This window comes from Acinonyx jubatus, chromosome E2 (assembly GCF_027475565.1).
Source record: "Acinonyx jubatus isolate Ajub_Pintada_27869175 chromosome E2, VMU_Ajub_asm_v1.0, whole genome shotgun sequence".
Taxonomy (NCBI): Eukaryota; Metazoa; Chordata; class Mammalia; order Carnivora; family Felidae; genus Acinonyx; species Acinonyx jubatus.
Window position 1 is genome coordinate 13052178 of NC_069396.1, and position 13136 is coordinate 13065313.

Below are 13136 nucleotides of genomic sequence, written 5' to 3' on the forward strand. Positions count from 1 at the left end.
TCAAAACTGTGCTATTTATCTATCTCTTCCTGAAACTGGCACCACAGTCCTGGGTGTTCTCTTCCAAGGGAGAAGACAGAGGGGCACAACTGTCCCCAGTAGGAAATAACCCAACATAATCCAGAAAGCACCACAGCCCTAGAGCTACATCCTTATCCAGGCCCCACCAGGAAACAATACGGAGGATGGTGAACACCCAGGAAGCCACAAGGACAGACGAAGGCAGCACCAGGGCGGAAGCCTGAGAGTTGGGCCAATGCCTCCTCTGTTTACTGGGACCAGTTTGATGCAACAGTGAGGGTCTTCCTCTTGTCAACAGACCCCTGCGTAACACTATCCACCATGCAGATGGCCCTGGGCCACCACGAAGAAGGGACCTTTGGCCATAACCTGCCTATGCCTGCTCTTTGACCTGCGGTCCAAGGGATGAATCACTCCTTGTGGCTAGGCAGTTGAAACAGTGAGAAAACACCTAAAAAAAACCCCACTTCAACACTAGAAAGAGCCCCAGTCTACGTCAGATGAGCTGGGTTCTTTCACCTTTTTTTTTTTAATTAAAAAAAATGTTTATTTATTTTTGAGAGAGACAGAGACAGAATGTGACTGGGTTAGGGGCAGAGAGAGAGGGAGACACAGGATCCAAAGCAGGCTCCAGGCTCCGAGCTGTCAGCACAGAACCTGATGCGGGGCTCAAACCCACGAGCTGAGAGATCATGACCTGAGCTGAAGTCAGACACGCAACCGACTGAGCCACCCAGGCACCCCTGGGTTCTTCCACCTTCTAATTTGAAGGCAGTGGGCAAATTTCTCAACTTCTACTTCCTGGTCTATAAATGGAATGGTTCGATGATTTGAAATTCCATTCTACATTTTATTTTTTTATTATTTTTTAATGTTTATTTATTTTTTTAAATTTTTTTTTAAATTTTTTTTTCAACGTTTATTTATTTTTGGGACAGAGAGAGACAGAGCATGAACGGGGGAGGGGCAGAGAGAGAGGGAGACACAGAATCGGAAACAGGTTCCAGGCTCTGAGCCATCAGCCCAGAGCCTGACACGGGGCTCGAACTCACGGACCACGAGATCGTGACCTGGCTGAAGTTGGACGCTTAACCGACTGCGCCACCCAGGCGCCCCAATGTTTATTTATTTTTGAGAGAGAGAGACAGACAGAGCATGAGAGGGAAGGGTAGAAAGGGAGGGAGACACAGAATCCAAAGCAGGCTCCAGGCTCTGAGCTGTCAGCACAGAGCCCGACACGAGGAACTCAAACCGTGAGATCATGACCTGAGCTGAAGTTGGACGCTTAACTGACTGAGCCACCCAGGCGCCCCCATTCTACATTTTAGCATTTAGTTCTTAACAAGGAAAATTAATAAATGGCAATAAATCCTTATCAGTTTGTCCACAGTGGTGTTTCTGACATGTAAGTCAGGCATAGAACTACTGCAAGATCTCCCTGAGTCCAAACGCACACTGTGCACTGTCAGCTGCCTCAACATGTGGAGTCTCTGTCGTGGATGACAACCCTACTTTCCTTTGGGGAACAACCTCTCTTCAAATTTCCATTTCTGTGCCCTGTAACCCAGGCCTGGCCAACGAGAGCATGAAATGCATTCAGTCACCATAGCGGGGGTAGGGCCGGCCCTGCTGGCAGGCCAATGGGAACTGAGAGTGGCGTCATCACACACAGTGGTGGCACGGTCACACAGTGACATGGATGTTGGTTGAGCCCCACCTCCCATCTTCCCTGCATGTGGCCAGCCACACCCTCCTCAGCTATGAGTCAACCTGAGGCTGGATGAGTTGGATTTTTGGCCTTTGTAATTGAAGAAGTCCAATGATACAATCTTGCACACTTGTATAGCCAACTCCCATTTCATTTAAAGGAATTTTTAGAAAGCCACTTACTATATAACTTGCCATGTGACGCAGAAGGACTGCCCTGAACCTGTCCCTAAAATCCCGTCCCCGATAGGTCAACCCAGCTGAGAGGCCACACAAACAGAAACGGTCCTGGGATTCCCCAGCAGTGGCCCAGTTCTGGCCAGGACCCTAGTCCTTCTCCAGCCAGAGACACTGTCCAGATAAGCTGATGGTGAGGGAAGCTCTGACACGCATGGCCTTCCTGGATGGTCCGGAGTCAGCACTGTCCACTGCCAGAGTCCCTCAATCATATGGAAGACTCAGCAGGGGAGGGTGTCATGCCTTTTGCTGCCTGGAAAGGCCCTGAACCAACTGAATCAGGCAGGAGAAGAGAATAGAGACCCTGGCTATGGGATACAATGGGAAGTCAGGACCCTCGATCCCATTCCTCTTCTGACAATGGATTTGGGGGGATCCCCTTCCAAACCTGTTTCCCAACCTGTTAAGGGTCACATCTGGCATTTCAAATGTTGTCAAACTTCCCCCTGAATTCTAGACCCATCTATTTCCTTCATTTCTGGATGTCACCCCTTGATGATATGCCTTAGAGGTGCCCCAAAATACCTCAAACTCAACCTGCCCCAAACCAAACTCATGTATGCTCTAAGCTCCCAAACCTGGTCCTCTTTCTGTGTTCCCAGTTTCTGGGAAAGGGACATCATCCATCCAACCCTGAAACCTAGAAGCCATCTGTGCCCCCCTTTCCTTCAATCTCCCTCAGTCAACCTCATACCAAGTCCACCTGATTTTTACCACCTAAATCTCTCATCTTTCTACTTTTCTATGTGTCTATCACTATCACACTATCCAGGGCACTGTCAACCTTCACCTACAGTAGCCCCCTGACTGTTAAAGCCCCAGACCTACTAGAAACCCTCCTATGCATTGTCCACAGGGGAGCCAAAATGATCTTCACAAATGCAAATCCCATCAGATCCCCATCTCTGAATCCTTCTAGCAAAAGAGCCAGGGTTCCCAAACACCAGAGCTGGCTGGGTGAATGGCAAGGTAATCCTCAGACCAAAATGGACCAGGCAGATCCAGAAGATGATGCTTAGTCCAAAGCCCTGGCCCCACCTTAGGGTGGCTTCCCACCCTGGGGTCAGGCTCAGAATTGGCTCCGTCTTGCCAGGATTGACCCCTCCCCCAGTGCAAGCCTCATCTGACCACAGATGGAAACAGGAGCTGGCGGCCAGGCAGGGGAAACCCAGCTGGGCTGAAGCCAGAGACTGTATTTCAGGAAGGAAAGGAGATAGACCAAGAGCAGTGCCACAATAGACTGTCAGTATCTGTGGGGCCAGCTGAGAGAAGGCAGCTGTCGGGAGTATAAAACTCAAGGAGTCTATCTCTTCCCTCTTATCAGACTGACCCTTGGCAGCCTCACAGCCTGTGGAGAACAAACAGTCATTAACAACTCCGCCCACACTTCCTGCAAACACAATCCTTGTGTGACCAGCCAGTCCTACAAGAAAGCCTGTTCCTTCCTGCACCAAGGTGGGTCTTCGGGCCCATTTCTTGGACAGACTCCTCCATCCTGGCCCTCCTTCTTGGGCAATTATCCCAAAACCTTATGCTCTGTCCAAACTGGTCTCCTCAAGGTATCTAGTTGTGCCCTGCCCTTTCAGTTCAGGCCTTCGCATCCTGGAGAATATGGGCTTTTCCTCACTGCCCTCCTCTCTCCTCTACTATGAAGCCCTCCCCCACCTCGTTCCAGACCTGCCCTGTATCCATGCCACTGATGTGCCCCTTCCTGTGATCAGCCTGTGATCTCACCTCCCACCCTGGCTGTGGAGGGAAAAAAAGAAAAAAAAAAAAAAAAAAAAAAAAAAAAACAAAAAACCCTGGCTAGAGCAGAGCTCAGGGCATAAGAGGGTAGCATAAGAGAATTGGGAGCAGAAAGAAACAGGAACCTATAAACAGTCACTCTGGGGCCACTCTGGCCAGTATAGGAAGAGAGGAATGTGATGAGAGACCAGATGGGTTTTTCTGCCTGAATTCAGGACAGAATTAAAGTACAGGTTAGGAGGTGAAGATGAGAACAATAGGAGGCCTGAGGACAGATGTCCCGGCTCTAAGAGCCCAATTGTCGAGAGATGCCCCAGCAGGCTGGCTGCTGTTTAGTCAATCCAAGCAGGTTAGAAGAAAAGTCAAACTGATTCCCATAAGGGTCTAGACCATATAGTGGCATCCTGGGCCCCCAGCATTGCCTCCCCCCTGAGGACATGGTGTTCCTCTGTTGGGTCTACCAGATGGTTTGAGAGCAAGTCCTTGAGTAGGTCTTTAAATTCTGTATTTGGACTCTGAGGCCTCAGGAGAGGCAGGGACTTGCCCAGGGTCACACAGCATCAAACCCCCTGTGGGTAGGTAAGGCAGCAAGAACCCTGTATGTGTGCAACCAGACTGGGCCCTGGGCTGTGAAAATCATGGAGGGGGTCCCCTGACCAAACAAGCTGCTTCCCCTTTAGAAAAGCTAAGTCGGCCCTGCCCTGAAGCTCTGCCGTCCTCAGCCAGCTCAGGCCTCCATGTTGGCCTCACTGGCTGCCAACAGTGAAGGCCTGGCTGCTCCCTGTTTTGCATAGGATGAAGAGCAGGGGAGGCGCACAGGTCCCGGGTAGGTAGAAATTACCAGGATAGGTGGCTCGAGTGGAAGAAGACACCTTTCAAAATACCTCACCCAGGTTTGAAAGGAGGTGAGGTGTCTTCTGTGTTATGTACAAAAAATGCCACTTGAGAGATCAAAATTCACATTCATCCTACAAGTTTGTCCACTGCTGCTTTTAGGGTCAAGTGTGAATTACTCTTCAAGCACTGAGGAAGTGCCTTCATCAGGCAGCTGCCACTTCGGCCTTTGGCTGAACCTTCTTGATGTAAATTGTTTACTCCCCATTTCATAGCATCTTCCTGCCTAAGGAAGGCCTTGACTCCTCTCCACTAGAAGAACCTGAACAAGCCCCCCATTCCTCTCCTCTTCCCCTTCACTCTTTCCTGTGGTACCTAGGCTCTCTTCCTAAGCGATGCCAGAGGCCCCAAGAACCCAGAGGCTAAACAGGCATCAGTCCAGGGAAACACCAAGCCCTCTGGGACAGGACAGGACAGAGAGATGGCCAACCCCTGGAAAATCCCTCACGGCCTGCCAACCCCAGACTCACATGGCTCTCTAGAGAACCCAAGAAAGACAGGAACCAGGAGCAGCTCAGGGGCTCTCTCCCTTCTCCTGCCTTGCCGGCATAGCCTCAGTCCCTTTGGCTGCTGTTTTATTTGCACAGCCAAAGGACTCAGCCCACAGAGACTTTCATTTCCTCCTAACTCTGGTTCTAGTTCACCATTAGCATCAAAGGATTGGTATTTTGTCTTTAACTGAACTTGGGTGGGAATGAGGGTTGGAGGGAACTCCATTTATGGGTCAGGGGAGATTCAAAGTTCTCCTAATGTCCCTTTCAACCCAAAGAAAGCCTGCAAAGAAGGAAGGAGGGAATAGGGGAGGAGCTGTGGGGGTGACAGGAGAGAGGAGGGGGCATCTCCAGCCCATCCCCCAATTCCCCCACCTGTGTCTCTTCCTACAATCCACCTCTCACCCTCCCCTCTTCACTATTTCTCCAAATTCCCTTTAGCCACACAAATAAATAACTTGTTGATTTTTCCTCACCAGAGCAGCTCCCCCTAGACCAATTAGCTATTTGCATTCATTACTGATTTTCTTCCTCAGAAGGCTACTGATCTGTTCAGGCTGGGAGGTTGTTGCCTACTGGTGGTGCTAGGACTTTGCAGCAGAAGGATTCCAGAAAGGGCAGAGCAGGATAAGGTCCCTAGGTCATGCCACAACACCCCAGGGTCCCCTGCCCTCTCTCAAGCCCTGCAAGGCTGCTCTTTCGGAAGCAGGAAGGGCCTCACCCATGAAATGCACAGAAGTGGGGCTACTTTTTGTGTCCTTCTGGTATGTTTCCTATCCTGATTCTACAGAAGAAGAGAAGGAGAGAAGAGAGACCCTAATGGGCAAAGACAATAATTCAGGAAGAGATGAAAAGCAAAGGACTACAGGACAGAGAACAAAGCCCCTCAGGGCAGGAGACTCACTGGCTCTGGCTCCCCTCCCACCTCAGCAGCCCGTAAATGGCTTTCCCTCCCTGGGCTTCCTCTCTTGCAGAGTCACATTCCCCTTGAAGGAAAAAGCTGAGTTGAAAATGCTTTTAACACTCGATTCCAAAACTATTTGTTTTGTTTTAACACTACTATACACAAATAAAAATTTAGCATTGATATCAAAATTACAATTATATTTTTCTCTAAATTTCCCTTGTCCTTGGTTCACCTTATTGTACATGATACTATGCACTACGTTTATAGATTGCAAAATATCACATATATTTGAATGCCAACAGCTGGAGCTGAGGTGAACAGTCCTCTTCACTTCAGAAAGATGACCTTCTCTCTGAGAATCTGTGGGGATAAAGTACCCTCTGGCATAGCTCCTCCTGCCCCCCACCCCAGAGAAGACCCTGATCTCTCCTTCCTATTCCTGTAAGAAAAAATTTCCCCAGTTGTCAGCTAGAAAGTTGGGGGGGGGCCCAAAGCCCAGCCTATGCCCTGGAGCCTTAGAGGAGATCTGCAATGGCAACATGAAGGCTCCACTGACAATATGCTGTAATTACAATAATGATTTATAAATCAGCACCAAGAAATCCTCTAGAATGGCTGGTTACAGACACACACAGGCATCCCTGGTGAGCACAGGACAACAGGAGGAAAAGCCTGCTCTCCCCAGATAACAAGTTCAGACCCTCCCCTTCAGAAATGTCACTCGGAGATGTCTGCCCTAATAGCAAGGACTTACTGTTACCAAGCACCCTGAGAAGAAAAGAAGCAAAACCTGAAAACCCAGGTCCCCAGAGATGTGAGGTAGGCCCTTGAGTTAGTAAGGGCTCAGGTGTGCGAAACTTGGGGCAGGGAACTGAGAGTAGGAAAGGGGAAGGAAAGAGAAGCCCATACTGGGCTCATGTACGCAGAGAGAAAAGACCCAGGCGTGCTCAGCCTGTGCCATGGAGCCCCAGCTGCTTTCAGGAGGTGCAGGGCTTCTGTGGCTTTAGGGCCCCACCTCCTCAGGGCTGAGGGCCCAAATTTCAGGAAACGTTGAATCAGGAGTAATGAGCTCACCAGGGTTCCAGACATGCCATCAGCATCCTCTGTGCAGCTCCTCCAAAGTAAGGCCACATCATCTTCTCCTGCAAACTCTTCCTCCTCCTGACCTCTCTGTGTCTGCTAAAGGGACCGACCTCATCACCCAGGTACTGAAATGTCCAACCCCAGCCAATCAAGTGGCTGTTCCACAAGACAAGATCTACTTTCACAATCTCTCTAGAATCAGTCTCTTCTTTTCCATTCTTACTGCCAAATTCCAGCTTTCATTATGTCTCACCTAGACCCTATCTACTTAGTTTTCCATTTCCTCCCTCCCTTCTTTTCTTGTCCCCTTATGACCCACTATATCCTGTTGCCAGTCTGCCCCTTGCCTGCTCAGACACTTGTCAGAACTAAGTGTGCCATGTGCTAGCTGCCAATCCAGGTCCTCATCTAGTGGCTTTCTGGACTGATCTCCTGTAGTGTCCATTTCCTCTTCTTCTGGGGACTTTAACTTTTGGACACAGTCTGGGTGTGGGGGGGGGGGTGGGCAGGATTGCCTACCATGCCACCAGCCCTCCTTGCCAGGCTGGGCCAACCAGCCATTTCCTCCCTGGGATGTGAATCCCAAATTGTGGTGACACAATTACTGAGTACGGTTGCAGCAGATTTATCCTGGCAACAGTGGTACCTTGAAGTCAGCTGGCCTTTGGTTCCTGCTGTACCACTCCGAGACCCTGGAGGGGACATGGGTGTTGAGTCATCTCTGATTCCAGGAGTCCCTACAATCTTCTAAGAAGTCCTTTCCTGCCAAAGTTAGCCAAGTTGTTGCTTGTAACCAAACAGGATTTTTTTAGTGCTTTTTGACATACCTTTCCTATGTTCCAGCCAAATGGGAAAACTCCCTGTATATAAGTGCCATTACAGCCTCCCTCTGGACCTGTTGGCCTGCACACCTCTCCATCCCACAGGCAATGCTGGAGTTCTACTTGCCTGCACAGGGCCCATCTTCTGAACCTTCTACAGGGATGGCTTCTGCTTCCTGTAAACCAACAAGCCACTAGCTGCTCCTTCTGCCTTCAACTGTAGACGACACTGGTGTACTTGGCTTAGCCCCTTCGAGAGGACAGTGACTTACTTGGTCCTTATCTCCTCCACAACACCCAGAATGGTTTTAGGTTCAGTAAAATTCACCAGACTCTGGGGGCAGATAACCCAAAGGACAATTAGAGGCTTACTGGGCAAAGCAGACAACGAGTGACAAAGAATGTAGGGTGTGCCATCAGAAAGACCCGAGTTTGAATTCCAGATCCTACACTTAAGAGATGTTTGAGTTTGGGCAAGTCTGGTAAGTTCCACAAGTCTCAGTTCTTCATCTACAAGGTAGTTACCATGATGCCAAACTTGCAATGTTGCTGTGAACATTTGACAAGCTAACATGTGAGAGCATCTAGCACCATGCCTGGCTAGTAGCTAAGCACACAGGAAACTCCAGCCATCATTCCAGCTATTAGTAGCTGGTTTAGTGAAGCTCTATCAGAGGGCTGGAGTCGGGAGTCCTAGGGCTTGTTGGGTGACCCACAGTGCACCTCTCTCTTCCACTGTAACCTCACTTGGATCTGGATTGGCCCTATAAACCTCCTGAAAAACAACAGGAGGAAAATGCTTCACAAAGTAAAATCATAATGTAAGGGATTCCTCTTTTCCAAATTTCAGAGATTCCCAGGTGTCCTGTCAAGTGCATGGCCATGACAGGACTCCAACTGGCAGATACTCCAAGCTGCTCAGTCTGAGAGGCAGAGTCAGGGAAAATGACGGTGTGGTTCAGCGTCTGCTTTCTCATGTGCACACAGCCATCCCTTTTCCAAAGCCTCGGTTCCTAAATGTCCTGCTTTTGTAGGGCCTTCCTTCAAATAACCATGGGGTGGTGTCCGCTCTGTGGTTACAGCAGGACTGGGAGCCCGGGCACCACAAGTCACCCTACCATTAACCTAGCCAACAATAGGCAGTAGGAGAACGAAAGGAAAGGCTAACCCAGTGCAGCAGCCAGAACAAACCCGGGTTGGGAAGCAAGGTGGAATGAAGTGCCTCTTAAGATTTGCATCTGCCTGTATTAATCTCCCAAGCAACTGTAATAGCCCAAACCAGTGATTCTCAAAGCGTTATCCCTAAGGAGCTGAGCAGAAATGCAAATTCTAGGCCCCACCCAGAATGACTGAATCAGAAAACTCTGGGAGTGGGGCCCAGCAATCTGTGCCTTAAACAGCTCTCTAGGGGGTTCTGATGCCTGCTCCACCATGAGGAATCTTGCCTTAAACCTTTAACCACAAGACCCTCCGCTTTAACTCAAACATTTGCTGAACACACATTTGAAGACCTTGCACAGTCTAATGGGGGCCCAAATCAAATACACAAGGCAGGATGTGGCATAAAAGAAGTCAAAGGAATCACTTTCCACTCCTCTTCCCAGACTCCTACCCTTCAGACCTTCTCTTGCCATGACTGGGGAAAAGAGAACACAAGTTTTGGAAACCCATCCCCAATGCTGCTATTTCAGACACCTCAATCACAGGTAGCTTTCTTAAGAAGAGTAATCCTCACCCTGAGGCATATCTCAGGTCCAGAAGCTTGGCATGTGGGGAAATGCTCCCACAAAGCCACGACCAGTGGTTCTTAGGGGCTTGGAAATTGGCCCCATTGGGGGGTTTGGGCTCAGAAAGTTCCTAGAGGGCCATGAACAAGCCACAGCACATCACAACAATGCATTCCTCGGCAGAGCCACTCACACAGGCCCCTGGCAAGCTTGCACACGAGTGTACAGATGCAGACATAAACACACACACACACACACACACACACACACACACACACACACACACACAGTTGGCCCCTTGGCCTCCCTTCCTCTAATCTCAAGTTACAAGGTTAAAGGCTTCCTATTCACAGCCAAAGGGGAGGGATTAAAGGGGGGTGCTGGAGCATCGAACCATCTGGTTCAGATAAAGATTGCTCATTCAGGACCCCAGCAAAGTCCCAGAGCCTCCTGAGCTTTCCTGATGGCTCAAAGACTTTCCTCCCTCCCCCTACTTCCCACAGAGAAACCAAGGGGTGATCCAAAGGCAAATTTGCCAAAGGAAGACTAGAAAACAAAAAACTAAATTAGGCATGTCTGTGCCACCTCTCTGAGCCCTAGTTCCCTCTTCCCTTCAGATCCTGAACACCACGACTAAACTTGAGATCACCGCCTACAGACACTGTGCCTTCCTCCACAAAGAGCTCAGGGCACCTAGCAGGCATCCTTCCTTGAACCAGCAACCCCCTCCAAAGTTAGCAGCAGATTCAAGATAAGTTTTAGGGGTGTGGTCTCCCGGATTCCTCTTATGGCACCAAGGTAAGAGGTTTCCTCCATCTCAGAGGGACTTCAGGGCCCCAGGCATAATAAGAGGGAGGGATGACCCACCAGCTTCTAGACAAAGCTGGGAGTGTGAGTTACTGGCTAGAAAGGACTGTTTCCCAGAGACTCCAGAATGCCCTGAACCCCCCTCAGTGGCTTTGGCTGGAAGAGGCTGCCAGTCCTTTTCTGCCACCACCACCCCCCCCCTCCCAATACCTTAGACTCTGTTCTTCAGTGCTTTACGCAGCTGTAAAGCAAGAGGCAAGATGGGAGATGGATGCAGTTGGCAAGAAATAGAAATTGAAAGGCTAACTTGAAAAAACAAGCCATTGGGTGGGTGACTGTCTACAAGCAGAGAGGGCCCAAAGTGGGATTTGGAAAGGAGAAGGGGGTTAACAGAAGTGGTAGAAAGCTAAAGGGTAACCTAAAGTGAGCTTAGCCCAGAGCTGCAGCAGGGGGCTGGGAAGTTTGGTCCAGTTACAGAGGAATGGCTGGAGGAAAAAAAAAAAATGACTTCCATTCCAAGGCATGGGCTCGGGCCAGCCCCAGAAAGGGCTGGAGCATGGTCTTGGCCAAGTTCCTGGTTTATGTCATGCCTCAGTTTCTCCAAAGTGGGAAAGAGGTCAGCTGTTAGATCTTATCGGAAAGAACTGGGCCATTGGGGGTGGCTAGGGGGCAGTGCCAAGTAGGGGAAAGAGGAGAGAGGTGCTGATGATGCAAAGACAGCCTGTGGCAAAGAGGTGCGGGGCAGGGGTCTCCAGATAGCGCAGAGGCCGGGAGCGCGCGGGGGGTTGGGGGTACGAAGTAGCCAATGGACAGTAAGTCAGGACTGGGGCAGGGAGCGCTTCCCAGAGCTGGGGCTGGGGGCTGCCACCATGGAGTGGAACAGTCGCGCCTCAAAGGCTGGGAGCGGCTTGAGGTGCAGAAGCAGAAGGCGGGGATGGGGATTGAGGCCAAGACAAGCGGACCCCCGTCCCCATGGGGGAACCCAGAGCTCCGACCCCGGAGAAGTTGCCGGGGTGGACCGGGCCGGTCTGGGCCGCTGGGCCAAGCCAGCTGCCCGCGCGGAAGGGGTTCGGGCAGCAAGGGGCCCGGGGCGCCCGCATCCCGCCCGCCCTCATCCCGCCCGCGCACCTCAATCAGCGCCGGGCGCAGCGCGGGCCATGCTCGTCGCTCCTGCCGCCGCCTCCGCCCGTGCAGAAAGCCGCCGCCGCTGGCGGCGTCCGGACCCGTTAGCTCCGCGGCTCCCTCGTCTGTCCGCAGCGGGCCAGTCCCGCCCTTGCCGGCTCTGCCCTCCCGGAGCGAGCCGCCGCCGCCGCCGCCTTAGTCCGGCCCCTCCCCCCACCCCAGCCCGGCTTGAAGGGAAGGGTGGGGGAAGGGGGCAGCTGCCCCCTCCCCACTCGCATCCTCCCCGTCTCTCCCCTCCCTCCTCCACCCGCACGCGCGTGGGCATGCTGGGATATGGAGTGCAGCCGGCGCTGAGCCGCTAGGGGTGCCCCACATCCAGGACTACAGCTCCCAGAAGATAGCGTGCGAGCCTTAGGGATTGTGGGCTTTGTAGTTCGACTGGAACCCGGAGGGGGGGCGTCTACCGCGTAGGAGGTGGGGTCAGGGGGGGATGGGAAATCTCCATTCCCAGAAGGCTGGGCTCCCCGCGTTTGAAACGGAGGATGTGGGGGTCTGCGGTGCCTCGCGCCTAGGTTGAATACCTGGATCCCCAGGGAGGCGCCAACTGTAGCCCAGGATGCCTCTCAGACGCGGCTGTGGCCAGCTGCGGCCGAGCCCGGCTGAAGGGGAAGCCTCCAGGCCCCCGAACAGCGCCTCGGGTACCGTTCCCACTCGCGCTCCCAAAGAGCTATGACCTGAGACCAGCTTGGCTTCGTGCCCGGGCTCTGCAAGCCGGAGCTGCGGTGGGGCCTCTGCGCCCAGGCCGGAGGAGAAGGGACTCCAGGAGCTGCGTGGGCGTGGGGTTTTCCCCACCCGGGAAAAGGGAGCCGAGTGACTGTGGGTTTCGCGGAGCGCTCGCACGCTGGGGCGTCTCATCCCAGTCGTACTCTTTTTTGTCAGATGCTCTTAGCTCCCTACTTTTTAGGGTAAGGTGCGCACATTTTAAAGATTTTTTTCCATGTCTTCTCTTATCAAGTCTTTTCCCCAACTTCCAAACCTAACTCAGATCCGTCCTGAAGCTCCAGGTCGACTGCGGTTTCACCTCCTCTGGCAGAGCAGAAGGCTGTAGGTCAGTGGTTCTCAAACTTTGGCGTGTATTAGATTCTCCCGAGAGCTTGTTCACATACAAGGGGCTCCCACTCGCAGTTTGTTTCATTAACTCTAGGGTGGACCTGGGAATTTGTATTTCTAAGAACGTTCCAGGTAATGTTGATGTTGCTGTTCTGGGGAACCACTTTGAGAACCGCTACTGTTGTTGTTTGTTCGCTGGACTTCTGGCATTGTCCTTCAAGGATGGGCCTGCTGTGGAATATTGGCCTCTGAAGAGCCAGACCATAGGAAGGCAGGGTCCTAGTGCAGTTTAACATAGTAATCCTCTTTTTAATTGTAATAAATAAACAAACCAATTCATCCAGTAAAGAAAAATACAGTGTGGGCCATCTGACTGAAAGGTGTTCCAGACCTTAGCCCTTGTCGTTTGCTCTAAAGCTGGGAAGGTTTTCAGTTGCCAAAGTGGCAGCTGAGGTGCACCTGG

At 51.6% G+C, this 13136-nt stretch overlaps 1 protein-coding gene across 2 annotated transcripts in view; it reads right to left on the minus strand.

The window, feature by feature from the left end:
- Window positions 1-11818, minus strand: part of ST3GAL2 (ST3 beta-galactoside alpha-2,3-sialyltransferase 2) — a 48744-nt gene extending 36926 nt beyond the window's left edge. Inside the window, exon 1 of one of the 2 annotated variants that reach the window (XM_027076188.2) lies at window positions 11570-11818. The gene's annotated coding sequence lies outside the window, so the exon portion shown is untranslated. Of the gene's footprint in view, window positions 1-7732; window positions 8242-11569 lie in introns of those variants that run through there. The other variant, XM_027076189.2, reaches the window with a different exon arrangement.
- Between the last annotated feature and the right edge of the window lie 1318 nt (window positions 11819-13136).